The sequence below is a fragment of the Globicephala melas genome, chromosome 18 (genome assembly GCF_963455315.2).
Source record: "Globicephala melas chromosome 18, mGloMel1.2, whole genome shotgun sequence".
Lineage (NCBI taxonomy): Eukaryota > Metazoa > Chordata > Mammalia > Artiodactyla > Delphinidae > Globicephala > Globicephala melas.
This window is the reverse complement of record NC_083331.1, coordinates 7278653-7305445: the sequence shown is the minus strand read 5'-3', so window position 1 is coordinate 7305445 and position 26793 is coordinate 7278653. Positions and strand designations below refer to the sequence as shown.

At 45.2% G+C, this 26793-nt stretch overlaps 1 long non-coding RNA gene and 1 other non-coding gene across 2 annotated transcripts in view; one reads left to right on the top strand and one right to left on the bottom strand.

Moving 5' to 3' along the window:
- Positions 1-26229, bottom strand: part of LOC138842408 (uncharacterized) — a 97383-nt gene extending 71154 nt beyond the window's left edge. The window contains exons 1-2 of the long non-coding RNA XR_011376893.1: positions 26045-26229; positions 22707-22804 (exon numbers count right to left, since the gene is read on the bottom strand). This is a non-coding gene — a long non-coding RNA (uncharacterized lncRNA). The remainder of the gene's footprint in view (positions 1-22706; positions 22805-26044) is intronic.
- A 170-nt stretch (positions 26230-26399) lies between these two features.
- Positions 26400-26473, top strand: TRNAN-GUU (transfer RNA asparagine (anticodon GUU)). Its single transcript has one exon. It is a non-coding gene; the product is annotated as a tRNA-Asn (tRNA).
- The last annotated feature ends 320 nt before the right edge of the window (positions 26474-26793 follow it).

The window sequence follows — 26793 nt, the reverse complement described above, 5'->3', positions numbered from 1 at the left end:
CTATACGGCTGCTTCCCACTACCTATCTATTTTACATTCGGTAGTGTATATAAGTCCATGCTATTCTCACTTCGCCCCAGCTTCCCCCTCCCACCCCATGTCCTCAAGTCCATTCTCTATGTCTACATCTTTATTCCTGCCCTGCAACTAGGTTCATCAGTACCAATTTCTTTTTTTAGATTCCATATATATGCGTTAGCACACGGTATTTCTTTTTCTCTTTCTGACTTACTTCACTCTGTATGACAGGCTCTAGGTCCATCCACCTCACTACAAATAACTCAGTTTCGTTTCTTTTTATGGCTGAGTAATATTCCACTGTATATATGTGCCACATCTTCTTTATCCACTCATCTGTCAATGGGCATTTAGGTTGGTTCCATGTCCTGGCTATGGTAAATAATGCTGCAATGAACATTGCGGTACGTGTCTCTTTTTGAATTATGGTTTTCTCAGGGTATATGCCCAGTAGTGGGATTGCTGGGTCATATGGTGGTTCTATTTTTAGTTTTTTAAGGAACCTCCATACTGTTCTCCATAGTGGTTGCATCAATTTACATTCCCACCAACAGTGCAGGTGGGTTCCCTTTTCACCACACCCTTTCCAGCGCTTAGTGTTTCTAGATTTTTTGATAATGGCCATTCTGACCAGCGTGAGGTGATACCTCACTGTAGTTTTGATTTGCATTTCTCTGATAATTAGTGACGTTGAGCATCTTTTCATGTGCCTCTTGGCCATCTGTATGTCTTCCTTGGTGAAATGTCTGTTTAGGTCATCTGCCCATTTTTTAACTGGGTTGTTTGTTTGTTTGATATTGAGCCCCATGAGCTGTATGTATATTTTGGAGATTAATCCTTTGTCTGTTGCTTCATTTGCAAATATTTTCTCCCATTCTGAGGGTTGTCTTTTTGTCTTGTTTATGGTTTCCTTTGCTGTGCAAAAGCTTTGAAGTTTAATTAAGACCCATTTGTTTATTTTTGGTTTTATTTCTGTTACTCTAGGAGGTGGGTCAAAAAAGATCTTGCAGTGGTTTATGTCAAAGAGTGTTTTTCCTGTGTTTTCCTCTAAGAGTTTTATAGTGCTTGGTCTTACATTTAAGTCTTTAATCCATTTGGAGTTTATTTTTGTGTATGGTGTTAGGGAATGTTCTAATTTCATTCTTTATGTGTAGTTGTCCAGTTTTCCCAGCACCACTCATTGAACAGGCTGTTTTTTCTCCATTGTATGTTCTTGCCTCCTTTGTCATAAATTAGGTGCCCATATGTGCACGGGTTTATCACTGGGCATTCTATGCGGTACCATTGATCTATATTTGTTTTTGTGCCAGTACCATACTGTCTTGATTACTGTAGCTTTGTAGTATAGTTTGAAGTTGAGGAGCCTGATTGCTCCAACTCCATTTTCCTTTCTCAAAATTGCTTTGGCTATTCGGGGTCTTTTGTGTTTCCATACAAATTGTAAAATTTTTTGTTCTAATTCTGTGAAGAATGCCACTGGTAGTTTGATAGGGATTGCATTGAATCTGTAGATTGCTTTGGGTAGTACAGTCATTTTCACAATATTGATTCTTCCAATCCAAGAACATGGTATATTTCTCCATCTGTTTATGTCATCTTTGATTTCTTTCATCAGTGTTTTATAGTTTTCTGCATACAGGTCTTTTGTCTCCTTAGATAGGCTTATTCCTAGGTATTTTATTCTTTTTGTTGTAATGGTAAATGGGAGTGTTTCCTTAATTTCTCTTTTTGATTTTTCAGTGTTGGTTATAGGAATGACAGAGATTTCTGTGCATTAATTTTGTATCCTGAAACCTTACCAAATTAATTGATTAGTTCTAGCAGTTTTCTGGTGGCATCTTTAGGACATTCTATGTATAGTACCATGTCATCGGCAAATAGTGACAGTTCTACTCCTTCTTTTCCAATTTGTATTCCTTTTATTTCTTTTTCTTCTCTGACTGCCATGGCTAGGACTTCCAAAACTATGTAGAATAAGAGTGGTGAGTGTGAACATCCCTGTCTCGTTCCTGATCTTAGTGGAAATGATTTCAGTTTTTCACCATTGAGTATGATGCTTGCTGTGGGTTTGTCATATATGGCCTTTATTATGTTGAGGTAGGTTCCCTCTATGCCCATTTTCTGGAGAGTTTTTATCATAAATGGGTGTTGAATGTTGCCAAAAGCTTTTTCTGCATCTATTGAGACAATCATATGGTTTTTATTCTTTAATTTGTTAATATGGTGTATCACATTGATTGATTTGCATATATTGAAGAATCCTTGCATCCCTGGGATAAATCCCACTTGATCATGGTGTATGATCCTTTTAATGTGTTGTTGGATTCTGTTTGCTAGTATTCTGTTGAGGATTTTTGCGTCAATGTTCATCAGTGATACTGGTCTATAATTTTCTTTTTTTGTGATATCTTCTTCTGGTTTTGGTATCAGGCTGATGGTGGCTTTGTAGAATGAATTTGGGAGTGTTTCTCCCTCTGCAATTTTTTGGAAGAGTTTGAGAAGGATCGGTGTTAGCTCTTCTCTAAATGTTTGATAGAATTCGCCTGTGAAGCCATCTGGTCCTGGACTTTTGTTTCTTGGAAGATTTTTAATTACGGTTTCAATTTCATTAGTTGTGATAGGTCTGTTTATATTTTCTAATTCTTCCTGGTTCAGTCCTGGAAAATTGTACCTTTCTGAGAATTTGTCCATTTCTTGATTGTTGTCCATTTTATTGGCATATAGTTGTTTGTAGTAGTCTTATAATCCTTTGTATTTCTGCAGTTTCAGTTGTGATTTCTCCTTTTTCATTTCTAATTTTATTGATTTGTGTCCTCTCCCTTGTTTTCTTGATGAGTCTGGCTAAAGGTTTATCAATTTTGTTTATCTTCTCAAAGAACCAGCTTTTAGTTTTATTGATTTTTGCTATTGTTTTCTTCATTTCTATTTCATTTATTTCTGCTCTGATCTTTATTTCTTTCCTTCTACTGACTTTGGGTTTTCTTTGTTCTTCTTTCTCTAGGTGTTTTAAGTGTAGGGTTAGATTGTTTGAGATGTTTCTTGTTTCTTGAGGTGACACTGAATTTCTATAAACTTCTCTCTTAGAAAGGCTTTTGCTGTGTCCCATAGGTGTTGGGTCATCATGTTTTCATTGTCATTTGTTTCCATGTATTTTTTTATTTCTTCTTTGATTTCTTCAGCGATCTCTTTGTTATTTAGTAGCACACTGTTTAGCCTCCATGTATTTGTGTTTTTTACAGTTTTTTTCCTGTAAGCAATTTCCAGTCTCATAGCGTTGTGGTCAGAAAAGATGCTTGATACGATTTCAATTTTCTTAAAGTTTCCGAGGCTTGATTTTTGACCCAAGATGTGATCTATCCTGGAGAATGTTCCGTGTGCACTTGAGAAGAAAGTGTATTCTGCCACTTTTGGGTGGAATGTTCTATAAATATCAATTAGATCTATTTGGTCTATTGTGTCATTTAAAGCTTGTGTTTCCTTATTTATTTTCTGTTTGGATGATCTGTCCGTTGGTGAAAGTGGGGTGTTAAAGTTCCCTATTATTATTATGTTACTGTCAATTTCTCCTTTATGGTTGTTAGCATTTGCCTTATGCATTGAGGTGCTCCTATGTTGGGTGCATAAACATTTATAATTGTTATATCTTCCTCTTGGATTAATCCTTTGATCATTATGTAGTGTCCCTCCTTATCCCTTGTAACAGTCTTTATTTTAAAATCTCTTTTATCTGATATGAGTATTGCTACTCCAGCTTTCTTATGATTTCCATTTGCATGGAATATCTTTTTCCATCCCTTCACTTTCAGTCTGTATGTGTCCCTAGATCTGAAGTGGGTCTCTTGTAGACAGCATATATATGGGTCTTGTTTTTGCATCCATTCAGCCAGTCTGTGTCTTTTGGTTGGGGCATTTAATCCATTTACATTCAAGGTTATTATTGATATGTATGTTCCTATTACCATTTTCTTAATTGTTTTGGATGTTTTTGTGGGTCTTTTTCTTCTCATGTGTTTCCCTCCTGGAGAAGTTTCTTTAGCATTTGTTGTAAAGCTGGTTTGGTGGTGCTGAATTCTCTTAACTTTTGCTTGTCTGAAAAGTTTTTGACTTCTCCTTCGAATCTGAATGAGATCCTTACTGGGTAGAGTAATCTTGGTTGTAGGTTTTTCTCTTTCATCACTTTAAGTATAGCCTGCCACTCCCTTCTGGCCTGCAGAGTTTCTGCTGAATAATCAGCTGATAACCTTAAGGGGATTCCTTTGCATGTTATTTTTTGTTTTTCCCTTGCTGCTTTTAATATTTTTTCTTAGGAGTTAATTTTTGTTAGTTTGATTAATATGTGTCTTGGTGTGATTTTGCTAGGGTTTATCCTGTATGGGACTCTCTGTGCTTCCTGGACTTGGATGACTATTTCCTTTCCCGTGTTAGGGAAGTTTTCGACTATAACCTCTTCAAATATTTTCTCAGACCCTTTCTTTTTCTCTTCTTCTTCTGGGAAGAGCTGGGTCTTGGTGCTGAGATGAGGACCTCCGTGAGCCCTCACTCCGATGACTATTCCCTGGGATCTGAGGTTTTCTGCTAGTCCAGTGGTTTGGACTCAGAGCTCCACTGCAGGAGTTTCACCCCCATCCCCGACTCGGGAACCAAGATCCCGCAAGCCGCATGGGGTGGCAGAAGAAAAAAGAGAACAATAATAAAGTAAAAAATAAAACCAGACTAGGAAACTAACAGATATGTTAGAAAGAATATAAAAATAAAAATATAGATGAATCAACAACTGGAAGGTACATCAATACTACAACAGTAAAACAGAGGAGGGAAAAGAAAGAAAACAAAGGGGGAAAGGCCTTGGCTGTGGAGGGCGGGGACTAAGCAGCGCGAGGTTTGGGCAGTGGGCAGGGCCAATGCTCAGGACCCACAGGGCTGGAAAAGGCCCTGGGGGCCATGGGGGGTGGGGTTTAGGCTCAAGGAACAGAAGGGGCCCAGGCGTGCCCCCCACCCCTGGTCTCAGAGGGCAGGGGACCTCACCTGGGAGCCCAGCAGGCTTCCTGGGCTCAAGTGGGCGGGGCTAACCCATGCGCTCCTCTCCCTCTCCTCCAGGAGCTCCCCTCCCTCCTGCCTCTTCTGATCTCCCTGGCCTCCCTCCTATGCCCCCAGGACCCACACGGCCGGCCTGGAGGGGGCTTTGGAGGGGGGGGATACTGGCCTGGGAGCTCAGCAGACCCCCCGGCCCGAGTGGGCTAGGCAATCGCCCTCCGCTCCTCCCAGAGGGTCCCTCCCACCTGCCTTTCCTGATCTCCCCGGCCTCAGGGGCCCCGATCCTGTATGGCCTCCACTTCTCTTCCCCCCTCAGCCCCCCACGTCCTACCAGTTCATTTGGGGGTTCCTCCCGTCTCCTTGGGCGTCAGGGTCCCCCATCTTCATTTATTTTTAAGGCGTGTATTTTAATGCATGTGAAGTATATGATACACATAAAAAGGATTTATAAGATATATGCACAGTTTAAAGCTTAGTAAAACGAACGACATGGACCCACTACCCCGCTCAAGAAATATATGTCAGATTATTAGTAATAAGAAGTTAACATTTTCTGAGCACTTATCATGTGCCAGGCACTGTTCTAAGCACCTCACATATTATGGGATGGATCCTCACAACAGCCTTATCAGTCAGGTGGAGGGAGCGAGAGGGAGGATGGGCAGGAGGCTGTGTACAGAGGAAACGCTCATTTCAGACTCTGCAGCCGACAGACAGAGGGATTTGGAGAAGAGTGGACACTTTGGTGACTCTTTCTCCCTTTCCTTTCATTGTCCCTCTATTGACGTCCCAGTTGTTTAGTGACTATGTCCTGTTTCCCATAAAAAGATAAGACCAACGTTTACTAGTTTGAAAAGCCTATGAAAATTATCCCTGGAGCTTTCTGACTACTTCACCCTTCTGCCCACAGAAATGCTCCACAACACCCTCCTCTTTGCAAATGATGAGAATATCGTGCTCTCCTTCCAGCAGACATAAGAACAAGGGGATTTCCATAGCCACAAGGTGAATGGAAGGGAAACGAACTTTTGGCAGCGTGGCCCATTCACCTCCGTACACTGGCTCACATATTGTAGCACACAACAGTTCAATAAAACCTCCATGCCCACATTTCTTCTTTAACGTGTTCCCTTCCAATAATTGAGCACAAAGATTTATTTCAGGGAACTTGGTCCTCTCCGTTCCCCTCCTTGCAGAAATCACCTTCATGGAAAAAGTCAACTTCAGTTCCTGGAAGAGTCAACAGCATCCTCAGAATTAATGTCCAGGCCACACTGCAGCGTGGCAATGGGTTGTGAGAGAAGAGACTCCCCCCCAGGGTCACTGGAGCAGCCCCAGGCAGGGGACCGGGGAGAGAGCTTGCCACTGAGCCCCCGTCCAGTCTTCACGACAATGATTGGGAGGGAGAGTTGCAACATCTTGAGAATTCAGCGTCCAGCGGGAAGCCTTTGCCCAGGAAAGTGATGTCCTCCCTGTTACCAGGAGGCGGGACCCAGACTGGGTCTCGGTCACGAGCTGCACCCTTCTGGACATGCAGAAGCCACCGACTGTCCCCAGGGAGGAGGAGCCCAGCACAAGAGGGAAGCTCTCCTCTGAAACAGGGTGCTGGAGAACAGGAATGGCCGGCCAGACAACCGGGGGGGGGGCGGGGGGGGGGCGGGGGGGGCCTGGAAAAGGGGGTGGCGTGGCCCTGAGGCTTCCTGCCAGCATCCAGGGGGTCGCGAAGAACTGTGTGTCTAGGCAGCTGGGTCATCTTTAGGAGAACTCAACTCACCTGCACATCCGATGGGGAAGGAGAGAGCAGCTACCTGGGCCACTGAGGGTGGCCACACACTTTCTGTGGGTTCCTGAGAAGATGAGCTTATGGACTGGTTTCACTTTCAAAGAAACTTCCTTGGGACACATTTTGACAAATGAGGATCAGTGACTTTATAAAACGTCAAAGGAAATCTTTAGGTTTCTTGATGGCGCTCAAGCCGAGGGAAGAGCAAGTGGTGGCAGTTCACGCCCCAGGCACCTCTGGCCCAGAGGTTACGGCAATGGTCTCCCAGTAAGCCAGCCCAGGGCCCTATCACAGAGCCAAGAGCAGTTCATTTCTACCAAAAACTGGGAAACCAGATCCAGGCTGTGGTTGTCAAACAGCAGCAAATTTAAAGGATGTGAAGCAGAAACACAGGGCAGGAGAAGATGTAATGATGAAAAAACAAAAAAGAAAACTCATCACCCACACGCCTGGCTAGGCAGCGAGACACGTACAGACATATGCATGTGGTTATTTTGCATCAAATTACAAACCTTACCCCTAAGAGGCAAGAACGACGTTAGAGCCAGAACGATCATGGGAGTTTGTAATACTACAAAAAACTTTCAAGAAATAAAAATTGTTTATATTGAGGTATTTATTTTCCTCTTAGTAGGATGGCATGGCGTGCCATGGCCATGACCTCTTATTGCCAAATGTCCAAAATCAGAGTATTGGTGGAAATTAAGCCAAAGATCTTTTTCAATGACCCAGCATTAGAATGAGAGACAAAGAAAGGGCAGGAAGGTCTGAGGCTGAGGTTTTGGGCGTCTACAGCAAGCAAGCTCTGGCGGGCAGGGCTGAGCCTGGAGCCTGCACTGCCCTGTGGGCTGTGTCTCCGCTTCCTTCCTACTTCTCTGCTCACTCACTCTCCGCCCCTTCTCTTCCACTTCCACTTTCTTTCCTCCCACTCACTCTCCACTCCACCAGCTATATTTGTCTTTCCTGCCACACCCGTTCTTAGAATAACCTTCCATTTCCGGCACCCAAATCCCTCTTCTTTCCACCCTTCAGAACTCTTGGAGAGCTCATGGCAAATGTTCCAGCTTGGACAGCTGGTTTCAAACTCCAAAGCATCCCATATTTGTGCACTGACAGAGGTGGGCGATGCACAGGTATGAACGAGACGGGGACCTCCTGGCCTTGGAGAATGTCCAATCCAGAGAAGGAAGCAGACAGAGGTCCACATAACTGAGATCCAGGCTGAGCCGGCTCAGGTACTAGAAAGGTACTATAAAAAATACTAGAAAGGTAGAGTTAAAAATACCAGTGAGCAGGAACAATGGGAAGCCAAGATGAACTCCGCAGACAGGAAGAGTGTCCCCGGAGGAGGTGGAAACAGAGCAGAAGGCAGGGGCCTGCATCTCTTATCTCCGAGGTCTCTCTGTGAGGATGCTAAATATTAGATTGGTCAAACGTTTTGTACGGGTTTTTCCATAAGATCTTACTGAAATAGAAAAGATGCGCGTATCTTCAAAGAGTGCTGACGGAGACTTTCAGCACCTGCGTTCACAGCTGCGGGGGTCCCCAGCTCTGCACACAACCCCAGCTCACAGCCAGCTTTATATCCTCCGGGACCCCAGCTACAGTTCTGAAGGGTGTTGCCAGCAGGGGGGCAGAGATCTCAAAGATCTCCCTTTCCTGACCTGGAATCAAGACTCAAACCTCACCCAGGAGCCTCCTGTGCTTTACGGCTGCCCCACGCCTGTCCGTGTAGGGCTTCCAAGCAGCCTGTCTGCCAGTACTGCCTCACCACAGAAGGGGAGGTGAGCAAGGGAAGAGAGCGAGAGAGCAGATGATTCCTTCCAGGCCCTGCCCTTGTGCAAACCACTTCCCCTCTCCGGGCCTCAGTTTCCTCGTCTGTAGAATGAGAAAGGTGGTCCTTGCCAGTGCCCACCCGACAGGCTGATTTCTGTTTCCTGCTCGCTCTCCTTCAGTACATCCTTCTCTTCCAGTAAGACGGGCTCTTTCCCAGCTTCTGGAGCCACTTCTCCCCCCCTGCTTGTCCCCCCCCCTTCCCTCCCCGGGGGCCCTGCTCATGCACTTTTCAATGTTTCCCCTCCTTTGCTCATTCCGTCTCAAAACGCTGGCTTTTCTCCCCCTGCCTGGGTTTTACTGGGGAAGCAGCCAGACAGGACGGTCCACGCGGCTCCTACTTTGGGGCCGACCCTTCTGAGGTTTCCCTCCTCCCTCCCGTGGCCTCCAGTGGCCACTCACACATGCAGGAGACAGGAAGTGAGCCTTCAAAGTGTCTGCTCAGCACTGGCAGGAGAGCCCTCGGATTTCTCAGTGGCGGCAAGAAAGAGCCGTTAACCCCGGCCTGACGTGCAAAAGGGAATTTAGAATCTCTGAAAGGCCAGCGGACCCAGGTTGAGGCAATTGCCTCCTTTTTTAAAATAAAATCATGGTTGAGACTTCAGGGAAGAGTTAGGCACGCTTGTTGAGAGACAGAAGCCAGGTGGCACCTAGAACAGGGTCTGACACTCAGTGGATGAGGAATGAGAGATGCATGCGTCTGTTGCGAAGGACGGTTCCTCCTTTTAGAGCCGTTGTCAGAGAAATGGGCTTTTTTAGGAGACACTCCATCTGGAAAGACAGCAAAACAATGCTCTGCATATAAAGCACATTTCCCTTTGGATCTTTTTGCTGGAAGCTTCCTTCCTGCCTTCTTTCTCCTGGAGTGGCTCCTAAAAGGACGCTGACTGAACAGACCCGTCGTAAGGGCTTGTAAAGGAGAGGAAGCAGCCTAAGGTGGCCATTTCCCCCCTTCACTGCCCACGACCTCATCTTCCTCCGCCTCCCTGGGAACCAGCCTGAGAAGCCGCTGCCAGTGCCCCACCCCCAAAGTCATACCCCACCACACAAGGGTGGATTCTAAATGCATGCGATCGATTTATCTATTCTTACCACCTGTGTTAGTCGCGCTCTCTCCCTGCATGCAACTCCTTCGGCATTTGTGTCCTGTGGCCCTCACCCAGCACTTAATAAACACTTTTATTACTTTAATCCTTTTAACGTGCATGCCCAGTCTCCCAACCAAACTGCAAGTTGCTCAAGTACAGGGACCGCATCTCATTCACCTCTGTCATCCTGGTACCTATCAGTAAGTCTAATTCATAGTCAGCGCATTCTTTATTTTCTATTTTGGTTTATTACACAAATAAAACATGCTCACGGGAGGACTGCACGTTTACTGGCAGAGTAAATCACCACACAACACAATGCACAGCCTCCGAAGCAATGAAGGAAACGCAAATATTTCAAAAGGGAAGATATTCTCATACGTGTATTATATTAAGACTAATCAAGAAAGGTGATAAAATGCTCTGTGGGAATGATTACAGGGAAAGAGTGTGCTTAGACAGCACTGGAGGGGTGCTGTCATCCGGTTCAGGACTTTGGGTCACCACCCGGTGACATCTAACAGGAAGTATAAAGATCCTCGTGGCCTTTAATCTGGGGTGTGAAAGTTGAACCTGGCATGGGGGCGTCCTGACGCGGCTCCTCTGTTCTATATTCTGGAATGACTGTCATTCCAGCCCTTCTCCTGCTGCCCTCTCTGTAACCTCCCTCTCTCCTGCCACCTCCCTGTGCTGTGTGTTTCCTTCTGCTCCTGTGTCTGGCCTCAACTGCATTGCCAAGAGCCAGTCCTCATTCTGCTCCAAAGGAGACTCTTCCCTGAGCTAGACTTTGACCGTCTGTCCTCTCAGCATCCTCTCCAACGTCAGATAAGTCCTGATCTCATTTACATTCCTCCTACCAGGGTCTTTTTTTTTTTTAATTTCTGGCCGCGAGGCATGCAGGATCTTAGTTCCCTGACCAGGGATCGAACCCGCACCCCCTGCAGTGGAAGCGCAGAGTCTTAACCACTGGACCGCCAGGGGAGTCCCGTACCAGGTTTTTCATCGAGCCCTCCAGGGTGAAAGCGGCCACGCTCTGTGAGTCATCACCCATGTCCAAGGCAAGGCGGCCGTCCTTTCCTCCTGGAAGTGACGTTTGCCCCAAAACCCAAGAGCAGAGAGTCAGGGGCTGCCCAGGGAGGCCCCACAGGCCGAGGTCAGCATCCGGGCTGTGGACTACACCCCCTGCACGGTGGGATGGTTCCAGGGAGAGCAGCCAGGGACAGCCCGAAGGGTGTGGCTTTGGGAAGCAAGACTTGGGCTCAGTTTTTTCAATCAAAACTAATGTTTGGGGCTTCCCTGGTGGCGCAGTGGTTGGGAGTCTGCCTGCCGATGCAGGGGACGCAGGTTCGTGCCCCGGTCCGGGAAGATCCCCCATGCCGCGGAGCGGCTGGGCCCGTGAGCCATGGCCGCTGAGCCTGTGTGCCCGGAGCCTGTGCTCTGTGACGAGAGAGGCCACAGCAGTGAGAGGCCCGCGTACCGCAAAAAAAAACAAAACTAATGTTTGCAGTTTATCTTTCTGATAATGAAATTGTACATGTTTATTATAGTAAAATTGGAAAATAGATGTAATCAATAAATAAACAAACGGACAAACACCTATCATCACCCCTTGATTACCTCTATTATCACCTCAGCACGGAGCCTTCCAGGATTTCTTCTATGTTTAAACATGTCGGGCGTGCGTGTCATACAATTCTACTAATCTGTACGTTTAAAAATGGTTAAGGGCTTCCCTGGTGGAAGAGTGGTTAAGAATCTGCCCGCCAGTGCAGGGGACCTGGGATGGAGCCCTGGGCTGGGAAGGTCCCACATGCCGTGGAGCAACTAAGCCCGTGCGCCACAACTACTGAGCCTGTACTCTAGAGCCCGCGAGCCACAATTACTGAGCCTGCGAGCCACAACTACTGAAGCCCGCGCACCTAGAGCCTGTGCTCCACAACAGGAGAAGCCACCGCAATGAGAAGCCCGCGCACCACAACGAAGAGTAGCCCCTGCTCACCGCAACTAGAGAAAGCCCCCACACAGCCACAAAGACCCAACACAGCCAAAAATAAATAAATAAATAAATTTATTATTATTTTTTTTTTAAAAAAAGGTTAAGATGGTGAAGTTTATGGTATGTGGGTTTTGGGGGTTCTTTTTGGTTTGTGTGTGTGTGTGTGTGTGTGTGTGTGTGTGTTTTAACCACAACTTAACAAATAAGAAAGAGATGCACAGCGTTTTCCCCAATAGGCGCAGTGGAAGGCAGCTGCTGTGAGCCTGAAAGGGTCCCTGCCCAGAGGACTGCCTGAAGTCGAGAAACCCAAGCAGACAGAGGCAGGAGCTATCCTGCTTCCAGAAACAGGACCGACTGGAGTTGTAGGAGGTCATCTGGAGAGGGACCACCCACTCGAAGGGACAGACACACAAACTCCCCAGCAGAGGGGTCACTTCCGAGCCGTATCAGGGGGACAGGGCCTGGCCATTTCTGCCCCATGTGCTGCTCCTCTAATGCGCCATCTTTGGTCCAGGGCTCCCCACTGGGCTGGCCAGTGCTCTGTCAGATCTCCATCATAGTCTGAGGTTCCCCGTCCACTCCTGCAACCTCCATCATCTTTTATAGCCATCGCCCCACGATAAACCTCTTGTACTCATAACTCAATGTCTGTTCCCCAGAGGATCCAAACTGTAGCGGTAATGGAGAATTTCAGAACTAGTTTCCCTAAATCAAGTAAATGCGGCAGGTTGAGCCAGCATCTCTCTTTAGAACGTGTGAGCACATTTGACCCTTTTCCCTCAGCTTTGAAACACCAACACTTAATATCCTGTTCCACATATTTATTTATCCTATTACATATTGTATAAGTCAACTTTCACTAGACAATACTGTGGTAACCTAAAATCTCTGTAGCTTACAGCAACAAAGGTTTATTTCTAACTCACTTTGTATGTTACTGGTCTCCTCTAGATGTCTTCTCATCACAGAATCCAGGCTGAAATAACAGCCTCTATCCTGGACATGCCTTCCTAATAGCAAAGGGAAGAGAACAAAAACGCTGGTAGAAACATGCTGGTAGAAACATTCAAGTTTCTCCCACTCACATTTTATAGGCCAAAGCAAGTCACGTGGCCAAACCCTACAATGAGGCAGGGAAGCATACTCCTCCTACAGTCCCAAAGCAACAGGCAAAAATATCTAACACTCCTATAGGGGAGCAAATATTTGGAAATATACAGAAATGCCAGGGCTAAGGTTTCTGAGGGTTTCTTGTCCTTTCCCACATTGTGCCAAGATGACTGCTGTAGCTCCAGGCATCACAGCCCTATTCCACACAGGAAGGAGAAGGAAGGGGCAAAGATAAACAGAAAGACCAGCTAGCTGAGTCTGTCTCTTCTAAGAATTTTCTTGGCAGTCTCTCCCATGACTTCCATTGACATGGGATGTATTATTAAGCTGCCACTCTCAACAATACAGGGGTTCTGTTAGTAAGGAAGCACAATAATATGAATATTAGGTGGTCAACTAGTAGTTTCTGCCACTCCCACATAAGAGAGATTATCTATACATTTTTGGAAGATGCAAGATCAATAAAGCAAGTTGACCGACAAAGCCTGAAGAGAAAACACAGTCTAGAATTTTCTGTAGTTGTTGCAGAGATGCTGGCAGCTGATCTATCTAACAGAACCCTGGCATGTTTCTGGGCTTGGAGTCAGCAGCTGGGTTAGAGGGCAGAAGCAGGACGTGGGCTGGAAGAGAGAGATTATGTGAATGCTTCATATGGACAACTAGCTTTTAGACACCGTCTTCCCCACCGCTGCCCAGAGAGCCAGGATTTACTGGCAGACAGAACAGAACAAAACCCAAAGATACTGAACAAAATATTCAAGGAGAGCTCACCCCAAAATTCAGCCTCTTTGGGCCCTTATTTGGAGGTCCCTGCAGCCCGACATCCCTCTTTTTGCCCACCTCACCCAGAGCTCTGAGTCTGAAATCCTAATTGGTGGAGACACTTTGCCTGAAAATAGACAACGGCCGAGGAAGCTCACATCAGGCACTCACTTTTCCTTTCATATGCAGGCAGACCACTGGGGCTCTCCAGGCAAATGAGGGGCTCCACTTCAGGGCCAGGCACAGCTGCAGCTGGTGATACCATACTGAGAGCCAGGCATTAAGTGAAAAGTCCTGCAGGCGGACCCATGAGACCTCCCAGCCTGCCTGTACCCATGCAACAATAACAGGTTGCTATAAAAATGGAACATTCAGAGAACCACAAAAGAGTGCTTATAAATTTTAAAAGTCTGCCTACCACAAATATGAATATTAATACTGGGAAGGGGGTGGTGGACTGGGACATTGCAAAGGAAATCTTCATATTGAAATGTTAAAAGTTAATGTCAAAGCCTTCTAACTAGGTCAGTACAGGTGACAACACACATATAGTCTTGAGTTATCAGCGTAACCAGAAGCAGAGGTGAATAAAGAAACATTTTCTAAAAAAAAAAGAAAGAAAGGGAGGGAGGGAGAAAGGGAGAAAGAACCTTGTCTCTGAGTTGTGAATCCATGGCGGGGAAGGAAAGGTGGGAGACCATGACTTTCCACTATAACCTGCCCTGTATTATTAGCTCTGTCATCACACACATGCGCTACTGTAACAAAAATAAATGGATGTGACCACCAAGAGGGGTGGGATAGGGAGGATGGGAGGGAGATGCAAGAGGGAGGGGATATGGGGATATATGTATATGTATAGCTGATTCACTTCGTTATACAGCAGAAACAAACACAACGTTGCAAAGCAATTATATTCCAATAAAGATGTTAAAAAAAATAAATGGAAAAAATCAAATAGGAGAATTGTGTCTCGAGTAATGAGGTTTGGTAATTCAGTCACAACGTAGGCATCAAACACCTGCTTATTAAGACTCAGCAGCGTTTGTCAGTTACTAGGAGACAGGAGCTACCTGGTCAGAAAGTGTCCAGAAGATGCTATAAGACGGGACCACTTCAAGTAATTGTAACAATAAGAGCAAATACTTATTGATGCTTACTGGATGCCAGGACTCTGCTGAGAGTTTTACTTGCCTATTTCTTTTAATTCTCATAACAATTCTAAGGTCTAGGTGTTTTTTTAATCATCATCCCCATTTTACAGATGAGAAAACTAAGGCAGGGAAGTAAAGAAACATGCCCTGGTGCCCAGGGTAGTAAGTGGTGATAGAATTTGAATAGCCTGCTAGCAAGGGCACAACCTTAACCACTGCTCTGTTGCCTGTAAGCTAGTGCCCCAAATACTGTCTGAAAAAATACTGGGCCATTACAATACTGGCAGACGAGCCCTACATTCTATCATTACAGTTAAATTCACATAATGGGCACTGACTTTTTTTTTGCCTCATTGCTTTCGCATGGCTGTTATAAGAAATGTATGTTAAAAGGCCTTGGAGACTGTAAACCATTCACTGCAAAATGAAAGATGTTAAAATGCTATTTTCTTTAGCTCACTGTCAGGGTTGGGACTCTTCGTTGGACCCCTTGTAAGTCCCACATAAAGCCCCAGCCCACCGAGCACACCGGTCCTCCCCACTCACGCTGTTGTATCTCCCACTCAGTCTCCTTCTCGTCCCCAGAACTCCTCTTCATTCCTCCCTCCTCTCCACCCAACGTAAGCTCTCAACCCTCAGCATTTTCTGCCATGTTCCTCGTATGTATCACTTAAACCATCACCTCAATTTTATCATTGAACTCGAGAGGCCCCAACCAAGAGAGGCAAATGTCTGGGAACCTGCGCTTCCCACAAATGGGAGAGACTTGTAGCAGATTATGTTTCCCAAAGAATGTAAACCCGGGCTAGAGCAACAGGCCCCAGTGAGACCATCCAGCATCAGGCCAGTTTCACCCACTCGCCTGAGGAACTCTCTTCCATTACCAGAGAGCAATGCCCAGTACAAATCATGGCCCTTCCTGGACTCTTGGCAACGGTCGAAACCCTGATGCATCCCCACTCCCCAAAGGTAGCTATTAAGTGGTTTAGTGTGTCTCTTTCAAGATCTTCTTGTACAAATACACGTATATGTACGTGTATATATATTATACTACACCTAGAGACTTCCCCTAATAGCACTGAATGTATGGATTAATTTTAAGAAAATTTACATCTTGTAGTATTTTAAATCTTCCCATTTACATACAAACTCATACAAACTCTCAACTTGTACGATCAAGTCAAACATGAAACTCCCAAGAAAGAAAGACAGAATTAGAATAAGGCATTATATCTGCAACAACCGTGTCTTCGATGGTTTTGATAAGGAATTCTCGCCTGCCGTTTAAAATATTGTTATGAAATATTTCAGACACAAAAATCAGTTACGATAATAACAAGCTACAGAACGGGAGAAAATATTTGCAAGTCATATATCTGATAAAGGGTTAACGTCCAGAATTTTTAAGGAACTCGTACAACTCAACCACAACAACAACAAAAGTAACACATTTAAAAAGGGGGCAAAGGACTTGAAGAGACAGTTCTCCCAAGAAGATATACAAATGGCCAAAACGCATCTGAAAAGATGCTCAACATCATTAATTATCAGAGAAATGCAAATAAAAATCACAGTGAGGTATCACCTCATACTCATTAGGACGGTCACTAACAAAAGAACAAAAGCTAACAAGCGTTTGCCGAGATGTAAAGAAATTGGAACCCCTGCGCATTGTTGGTGGGAATGTAAAACGGCCATTATGGAAAGCAGTAAGGAGCTTCCACAGAAAATTAAAAATAAAATTACTGTACACCCAGCAATCCCACTCCTGGGTATATATCCAAAAGAATTCAAAGCAGGATCTCAAAAAGATATTTACACACGCATTGCAAATTATTCATTGCAGCGTTATTCACAACGACCAAGAGGTGGAAGTAACCCAAATATCCATTGACAGATGAATGGATGGAGAAAATGTGGTCTAGACAGATATATAGTCACATGTACATACATATATACATATTATATACATATAATGCAGCCTTAAAAAAGAAGGAAATTCTGACATATGCTACAACATGGATGAATCTTGAGGACATTATGCTAAGTGAAAGAAGACAGTCACAGAAGGACAAATACTGTTATGATTCCACTCATATGAAGAGTCGGAAGCAAATTCATATAAACAGAAAGCAGAGTGGTGGTTGCCAGGGGCTGGGAGGACGGGGAATAAAGAGTTGTTGTTTGATGTCTATAGAGTTTCTGTTTTGCAAGATGAAAAAGTTCTGGAGCTCTTCACACAACAATGAGAATATACTTAACACTACTGAACTGTATACTTAGAAATGGTTCAGATGGTAAATTTTTTATGTGGTTTTTTCCCACAGTAAAAAAAAAAAAAAAAATAACAAAAATCTGTGTACCCACCCTGGAACACTATCAAATCCTAAGATTTCACTATACCTCCTTCAGTTTTTTTCCAGGAACAAAAGGTGGCAGACAATGGGAGAGCCTTCTGTCTCCATGACCCTACTCTCCTGTTTCCCTCTTCAGAGGTATCTGCCTCCCTGAATTTGGTTTTTATCATTCCTATGCATGTTTCACATTATGACCGCATGTACATGTATCCATAAATAATACATAGCATTGCTTTGTCTATTGACTACTTTTATAGAAATGGTAACGTACTGTACCTATCCTTTGTGCAACATCACATTAGAAAATTTATACACACTGGTAAGTAAAGACCCAATTCATTATTAGAACTGCTATATAGTATTGCAATGTTTAAATATACCATGTTTATTTATCCACCATCCTTTTGATGAAGTTGAGTCATTTCAAATGCTTCACTATTATGACAACTCAACAACAACAAAAAACAAACAACCCAATTGAAAAATGGACACAGGGTCTTCTGAATAGACATTTTCCCAAAGTAGGCATATAGATGGCCAACAGGCACATGAAAAGATGTCCAACAACGCTAATTATCAGGGAAATGTAAATCAAAACCACAGTGAGATATCACCTCACACCTGTTAGAATGACTGTTATCAAAAAGACAAGGAATAACAAATGCTGGAGAGGGTGTGGAGAAAAGGGAATCCTCGTGCACTGTTGGTGGGAATGTAAATTGGTGCAGCCACTGTGGAAAACACTATGGAGATTTCTCAAAAAATTAAAAATAGAACTACCATGTGATCCAGATATTCCACTTCTGAGTATTTATTCAAAGAACACGAAAACACTGATTTGAAAAGATACATGCACCCCTATGTTCATTACTGCATTATTCACAATAGTCAAGTTATAGAAACAACCTAAGTGTCCACTGATGGACGAATGGATAAAGACGATTTGAGATATATATATATATACGTGTGTACACACACACACATACACACACATATACAATACAGTGGAATACTACTCGGCCAAAAAAAAGAAATACTGCCATTTGTGATAATACAGATGGACCTTGACGGCACAATACTAAGTGAAATAAGTCAGATGGAGAAGATAAATACCTTATAAACTCTCATATGTGGATTCCACTCATATGTAGACTCTAAAAGAAAATGAACAAATGAAATAAAATAAAAATAAACCCCATAGATTTGGGGTTACCGGGGGGAAAGGAGTTATGGGGTGGGAAAATGGTTGAAGGGGACCGAGTGCATGGTGGTGGATGGTAACTAGACTTGTCTTGTTATCACTCTGAAGTGTATATAGATGTTGAACTGTAATGCTGTACACCTAGGACTTATAAAAATATTTAAATAAAAAATAAAGAAAATATTTCACTACTGTGAACAATACTGGATCGAACCATCTCGTACATATCCTTGTCTATGTATATCTCAAGGCGAAACCCGTGCATTGGAGGGAATGAGTCTCTCCAATGTCACCAGGATACTGACAAATCGTTCTCCAGGGCATGTGTCCTGATTTCCATCCACAGCAGATGAAAGTGAGGGCCAAATGCTCCAAACAGCACCAACTGAGTTTGTCAGGCTTCCTCAATTCTGCCAATCTGCTGGGTGTGAAATAACATCTCATTATGATTCTATGTTTCCCAGATTATTAGACGAGTGTAGTGTCTTCTCATGAGTGTATTGACAATATGGATTTCCTCTCCATTAATGTTCTGCCTTTTTTTCTGTTTTGTTGTTTGTCTTCCGCTAATTGGTAGGCATTCTTTATAAATTCTGCATGCTAAGGCTTTGCTGGTTACGTGCATTACAAATTCCTCACTCAGTCTATGGTTTTGTCTTTTAAATTTATTTTTTGCTTATTCGTTTAACAAAAGTTTTACTACATTTTAAATATAATCAAATACATCAACCCTTTATTTCACGTTTCCACTTATTATGGTGTGTTTACGAAATCATTTCTTACCCCGGGGACATTGTTCTGTCTTCTTTGGGGAACAGAGTAATGATTCAGTAAATATGTGCTGAATAAATGAATTATTTCTAGTTTGTTGGTCTCCAGAAAATTGCACAAATTCAATTTTTATTTTGTATAAGCCCCATGCTCATATAAGCAATTTTTTATTGCAAAATTGGACTTAAATATAAAAGGGGGTGCTATCATTTATCCTAATTAGGCCAAGGTGAAGCATGCCTTTGGTAACACACCAGCGAGAATAACTATTATTCTTCACAAAAGATTCAGTTGAGAAACAGGCTTTTAAAATATAGCAATATTTAGATTAGAAAGCAGAAAGTAAGCCTTGTTAGTGAGGGCTACAGCAGTAGAACAGAGCACCTAGAACAGCCTACAGCATCAAAAATTCTATTGAGCATCTGTTATGTAAGGAGAGTTGTAGAACTTCTTTCTTCAAAAACTCAATCATGGGGCTTCCCTGGTGGCACAGTGGTTAAGAATCCGCCTGCCAATGCAGGGGACACGGGTTCAAGCCCTGGCCCAGGAAGATCCCACGTGCCGCGGAGCAACTAAGCCTGTGCACCACAACTACTGAGCCTGTGCTCTAGAGCCCGCGAGCCACAGCTACTGAGCCCGCATGCTGCAACTCCTGAAGCCCGTGCGCCTAGAGCCCTTGCTCCGCAACGAGAAAAGCCACCGCAATGAGAAGCCCGCGCATCGCAACGAAGAGTAGCCCCCGCTCGCCGCAACTAGAGAGAGCCCGCGCGCAGCAACGAAGACCCAACGCAGCCAAAAATAAAAAATATAAATAAATAAATTTAAAAAAAATTTTAAAAAGTCACCTAAAATCTCAGATACCAGTTCTTTTTTTAAAAAAATTATTTATTTAATTAATTTATTTTTGGCTGTGTTGGGTCCCCGCTGCTGTGCGCGGGCTCTCTCAAGTTGAGGTGAGCGGGGGCTACTCTTCATTGTGGCGTGCGGGCCTCTCATTGCAGTGGCCTCTCGTTGCGGAGCACAGGATCCAGGCACGTGGGCTTCAGCAGTTGTGGCTCATGGGCCCAGCAGCTGTGGCTCGCGGACTCTAGAGCGCAGGCTCAGTAGTTGTGGCACATGGGCTTAGTTTCTCCACAGCATATGGGATCTTCCCGGACCAGGGCTTGAATCCGTGTCCCCTGCACTGGCAGGCGGACTCTTAACCACTGTGCCACCAGGGAAGCCCAGATACCAGTTCTTAAATGAAAGCACATTCATTACTGAAGAGTAGCACATCATAAAATTCCCCTTAGGAGTGGTCTCCATGTCCCTCAGACACCTTTTCTCAGGCGGGTAAAAGAGTTGGAGAAGGGAAAGCAGCGTGACGGGTACACCATGCTTGACAGGGACCCACGTGTGCAGGCACGGGACTGCCCTGAGTTACCACCTCACAAACTGGCACTCCTCTGCCCCCAGACAGAGAAGATCGGCGGAGCCTAACCACCTACCACCCTCTACCTGCAATTTAGGGAAACTGCTTCTGCTGCCTTTCATTGCTGGCCCCTTACAAGGACAGCATGCTGCAGATGCTTGAGAAACTAGTGGAAAGGGGGAAGGAAGAAAATTATAATCACCACTCAGAGGTAACCATACGCATTACTCATGTGTAGACACACACACAATTTGTGCTCATATGCAATGTGAGAGGCTGTGTGGGTCAAGGTTACAAGCGTAGCTGCTGGAGCCTGACTCTAGGTGTGGAGCCCGGCCGCACACTCACAGGCTCTGCAACCTGAACAGATGCTCCGTCTCTGCTCCCATTCCCCCACCCTCCAAATTAGAATAAGAGTAATATGGATGGTATCTGCCCCACAGGCTTGTTATGGGCTTAAATGAGACGTTATGTATAAAGTGTGTAATAACATGGGATACACGGAAAGAAGATGCAGCTATGAGCTATCATGATGGCACAGTTCTCCATCTGACCTTTTAACTTAACATTTCATCATAACCCTGTTGTCAAATATTCTTTGAAAATACTATTTTTAGAATTATAGTGTTCTGCAGCCTACCTTTTTTTACTTAACACTTTATCCTGACTATATGTTTTAAACTATTATTCTTGATGTCTATATTTTAATACTCTATTTTCTAAATATACCACAATTTATCATTTTCCCCTGTTGCTGGATATTTAAGTTGTTTCCTATTTATCACTATTATAAATAATACTGTGATGATATACTTAAAACTTGGGCCACATCCCTGGTCCCTCTCTTAGGAGAGATTTCTAACATCGAATTTCTAGAATGAACATCATTTAATGTTCGTGTTACCAAACTGCTATCCAGAAATAATAGGCCAGGTTTACCCTCATCAGTCCTGTGTGACAATGACCTGTAACTATGCCACTGATAGAATTTTAGTAGTATCTCTTTTTCTTCTTTGCTATTTGAGAAGAGGAAGCTTTTTACTTCATTTCATTTTGATTTCGATAACTCGTGAGGTTAAACTTTTATAATTATATTGGTCGTGGGTATTTCTTCTTTTGGGAATCTTCTGTTCATGTCCCCATTTTTGTTTGTCTGATTTTTTTTAGTTGAGTTGTAAAGAGGTACTTTTCCATATTAATTGATAGATGCACTTTATATATTAGGAATTTAATTTTTCCACCACACTTTATTTTTTCCCAGTTTCCTTTACGGTTTATGTTTTACTCTACTCAACTATTCAGCATGGAGTTACTGAGTGCCTTCTATGTGCTGAGCACTGTGGTAGGTGCTGGGGATTCAGCAGGGAACAAAGCTGACTAAAATCTCTGTCCCTGGAGGGCCTACATTTTAGCGGGAGCTTCTAGTTGAGGGTGTCATTTCAGTGGACACAATCATCTGGTTCCTGGAATGACCTATAATTGAGAAGGACCTATAATTACTTAAACATAATTGGTCCATTAATGCCATGTTCCTTTCAGAAAAGCACTGTACCCACATGAATACGGAGCAAGAGAGACCCCAGAGCTCAGCCTAACAGAGAAAATTTGATAATATTTTCAAACAAGTATGACTAAAAAGACACCCTTAGACTTTCAGCTGGGACTCAAGCACACTCAGTGTTTATTTCTTTTTCTCCCTTCCACACAGTTGCCTCTTAAAATTTTACAGCCTGACTTTCCCAGTGGCGCAGTGATTAAGAATCCGCCTGCCAATGCAGGGGACAGAGGTTCAAGCCCTGGTCCGGGAAGATCCCACATGCCACGGAGCAACTGAGCCCGCGTGCCACAACTACTGAAGCCCGCCTGCTTAGAGCCCGTGCTCCGCAACCAGAGAAACCACCACAATGAGAAGCCCACGCACTGCAAAGAAGAGTAGCCCCCACTCGCTGTAACTAGAGAAAGCCCGTGAGCAGTAACGAAGACCCAATGCAGCCAAAAATAAATAAATAAGTTTATAAAAAAAATTTGTTTTTGCAACCACTTGTATACCTCACCATCTGGGGCTCGAGAAATGGGGGTGTCCAGGTGGGGTTGATGAGAAGAGGAAAGTTTGGGGTCTTAGCTCAGGCTACTATACCAAAGTACCATAAACTGGGTGACTCATAGATAACAGAAATTTATTTCTCACAGTTCTGGAGGCTGGAAGTCCTACATCAGGGTGCCAGCTGGGTCAGGCTTCGGCGAGAGCCTCTTCCGTGTTGCAGACTGCTGACCTCGTGTTCTGTCCTAATGTGGAGGAAAAAGATGGAGCTAGCTCTCCAGCCTCTTCTTAAAAGGGCACTAATCCCATGCCCAAATACCTCCCAAAGGCCCCACCTCCAAACACCATCACATTGGCGAACAGATTTCAACATGTGAATTTTGAGGGGATACGAACATTCAGTCCATAACAGGTCCCATAAGTAGAGAAGACTGCGCCAGGAATGACTTTATGGAATGACGGATGCAACAGCCAATTTCACAAGAGATTCCTTTCCCTCAGTGGGGAAAGGAATGGGACCTGCAATAGGAGCAAAACTACCTCTTCAGCAAACTGTGTGCACATGTGACTCAAGGACCAGATGAGTGGCCACCCTCCAAAGCTTCAGCACTTGGAAACAACTCCAGGGAAGGGGACAGAGGGAATCCTGAATTGACAGAGATTGCGTTTGGGGCAGCAGCAGAACAGGAAATCAAAACAGAAGTTGAATGGAGTGATAGAAAGATAAGGTTCTATTTCTTATACATCTGAAAGATATCACTGTGTTTTTAAGAGGAATCACAAGAAGAAAGAGAAAGAGGGAGAGAGAGAGGTCATCATTTAAACACTTAAATTAGAATTTCCCACAATCCTGGGAATTCCCTGGCAGTCTAGCGGTTAGGACTCTGCCCTTCCACTGCAGGGGGGATGGGTTCGATCCCTGATGGGGGAACTAAGATCCTGCAGTCCACATGGCCAAAAAAAAAAAAAGAATTTCCCACAGTCCTTAAGAAGAAACTGAAAATGCAATTGAAAAATTCCATTAAATTAGTATAAATTTAAGCTAACTTTTTTTTTTTTTTTTTTTTTTTTTTTGCGGTACGCGGGCGTCTCACTGCTGTGGCCTCTCCCGTTGCGGAGCACAGGCTCCGGACGCGCAGGCTCAGTGGCCATGGCTCACGGGCCCAGCCGCTTCGCGGCATGTGGGATCTTCCCGCACCGGGGGGGATACCCTTGCCTCGGCAGGCGTACTCTCAACCACTGCGCCACCAGGGAAGCCCTAAGCTAACTTTTAAAGGTGCAGTTTGGAAAACCTTATCTGTTCCAGGAATTCCAAGGTGGAATTCCTCCAAGGAATTCCAAGGAGGTCATCAATTCCTTCTTCACCTGTTCGCCACTCATAAGCACCACGTGCATAAATAACTCCACAAAACCAGATTAAACATAACTGACTCCAAAAGTTGCCCAGCACAGACGGGCAAGAACCTCCTGACAACAGGATCTCTAGATAGTCCTACTCAGAAGATTCCTCCTTCATCCCCTCTCCTTGAACGGCACAGGCTCAACTCTGCAGCTCCACTTAGCTCTTTCCCTTCCCCCCTTTATCAGAAGCTGGCCTCCATCACTCAGCTTTCTCCTCAGTGAAGCAGAGCTGGCTCTTGCTAGGAGAAAGCAAGTAGAAGGGTCGGAGAACCCAGATCCAAAAGAAATTGAAAAAAATATGTTCAACAGCAGTAATCACTAGGGAAATGCAAACCATAGGGAAATGTTAACCATAATGAGGTTAACACTTCACACGCATCAGGATGGCTATTACAGACAAGAAGGAAGGAAGGAAGGAAGGAAGGAAGGAAGGAAGGAAGGAAGGAAGGGAGGGAGGGAGGGAGGGGGAGGGAGGGAGGGAGGGGGAGGGAGGGGGAGGGAGGGAGGGAGGGGGAGGGAGGGGGGAGGGAGGGAGGGGGAGGGAGGAGGGAGGCAGAGGGAGGGAGGGAGGGAGGGAGGGGGAGGGAGGGAGGGAGGGGGAAGGAAGGAAAGAAGAGAGAAAGAGAAGGGAGGGAGGGAGGGCAGAAGTAAAGAAGGAAGAAGGGAAGAGGGAAAGAAAATAGCAAGTGTTGGCAGGATGTGGAGAAATAGAAACCTTTGCGCACTGTTGGTGGGAATGTGAAACGGTGCAGCTGCTGTGGAAAGTGGTATGAAAAATTAAAAACAGAATTACCATATGATTCATCAGTTGTATTTCTGGAAATGTACCCAAAAGAACTGAGAGTAAGGTCTCAAAGAGATATTTACACATCCATATTCACTGCAGCATTATTCACAATAACCAAAATGTGGAAGCCACCCAAGTGTCCATCAACTGATAAAGGGGTAAAGAAAATGTGGTGCATACACACAATGGAATATGATTCAGCCTTAAAAAGGGATGCAATTCTGACACATGCAACAATGTGGACGAACTTTGAAGACATGCTAAGTGAAACAAGATAGGACAACTACTGTACAATTCCACTACATGAGGTCCCGAGAGTCATCAAGCTCATAGAGAAAGAAAGTAGAACTGTGGTTGCCAGGTCGGGGGGATGGGGTGGATGTGGAAAGGAGGAAGTAATGTTTAACGGATGCAGAGTTTCAGGTTGGGAGGATGAAAACGTTTTGGAGATGGATGGTGGTGATGGCTGCAGAGCAGTGTGGATGTACTTAATGCCCCTGAACTGTGCGCTTAAAAGAAAAAAAAAAAGGTTAAAATGATGAGAAAAGAACCAGGAGGAAGGGGACAGGAAGGGGTGCGGGAAGGAGAAGAAGGTGGAGGAGGGTCCCTCACAGGTAAATTGAACGGAAACAGGGAACACACAGGACTGGATTTAGCACGTGGAGAGCTGGGGTGAATTTCCTATTCTGTGGGCGGAGAAGACAAGGGGAGCGATCCCAAAGGAGCTCAAGAGATCTGGCTTCGCAAAAGTAAACTGAAAGCCAGTAAGTTCTAAGGGTGTGGCACTAATGCTAAGGCCCCCACTCCCCACCTTTGGGGAGACAGGTCATTCCAGATCTCAAAGGCCTCAGTGCAGAAGTCAGGGAACGCGGAGGGGGGGACCCTGCAGAGGCCATTTCAAACTTAAAGGCATATCTTAACTGCCATAGGGCTCTTCTGATGTCCCAAACCAGGCATTCTCAACGCTGGCCCTATCCTCGCCAAGGGGGCAAAAATTGTCTCTCTGAGGTGAAAAAATCTTATTCTTTCTATGCACCTAGCACAGAAGTGCACAGGGCAAATTCACACATACGCGGTGTGTCTATGGTACCAAAATTTTATGGGGGTTGGTGATTAGGGGGGAAATATCCAAAGGAGAGGGAGAGGGGCAATAACAACCACGCAAAGGCTGAGACCACTGCCCTAAAGCTGGGGGGGCTCCGGGATGTGGCTCCATCCTCCAGGCCCGCACAGCCCTCTGGGCTTCTCGCACAGCTCGAGCGCGTGTGGTCCGGCAGGAGAGCACGCGCGACCTCACCCCTTCCAGCTTCCGCGGCCGGGCACCCAGTCGGCCGGGTCGTCGTCACGCTCACTGTCACTGCGCGCGGCCGCCCGGGACAACCGTTCCAGCGCGCAAGGAAGGTGAGGGTCCCCTACGGGCCCCCGGAGCCGGGGGCGGGGCCGGCTCTCACGTCGGGGGCGGGGCCCGCGCGACGCGCGCCGGCCCCGAGGAGCCCCGCGGCTCCGCCCGAGCTTCCGCCCGCAGCCCGGCTCCTCCCGCCGCCTCCTCGGCGTGCTCCTCCGAGGTGTCAGCGCGGCTACGCCCAGGTCGGCGAGAGAGCCGCCGCGGCCGCGGAAATCTGTACACACCGCAGCGCGATCTCAGCAAGCGGGTCTCTGTGGCGCAATCGGTTAGCGCGTTCGGCTGTTAACCGAAAGGTTGGTGGTTCGAGCCCACCCAGGGACGAGGAAGCTTGTTTTCCTGTACGGGGATTCATTTTAAAACTACAACTCCGAGATTTTTAATCAAATAGGAGTACGACACTGATACGTTTCTAGGATAGAGGAAGACAACGTCCTCCTAATAGTATTCGGTGCCCAACGCAGTGAATCCACGAGCGACACTGCTGCAGAACTGGGAGCCGGTGGATTGCTATAGAGTCCTACCGAATATCCGGGGGAAGTGTGCATATATGCTTCAGGAGACCTGCCCAACATTGTTCATCAACAGCAGACACTGTAATGGCAAAAACAAACAAACAAACAAAAAACACTGAATTGCCCATT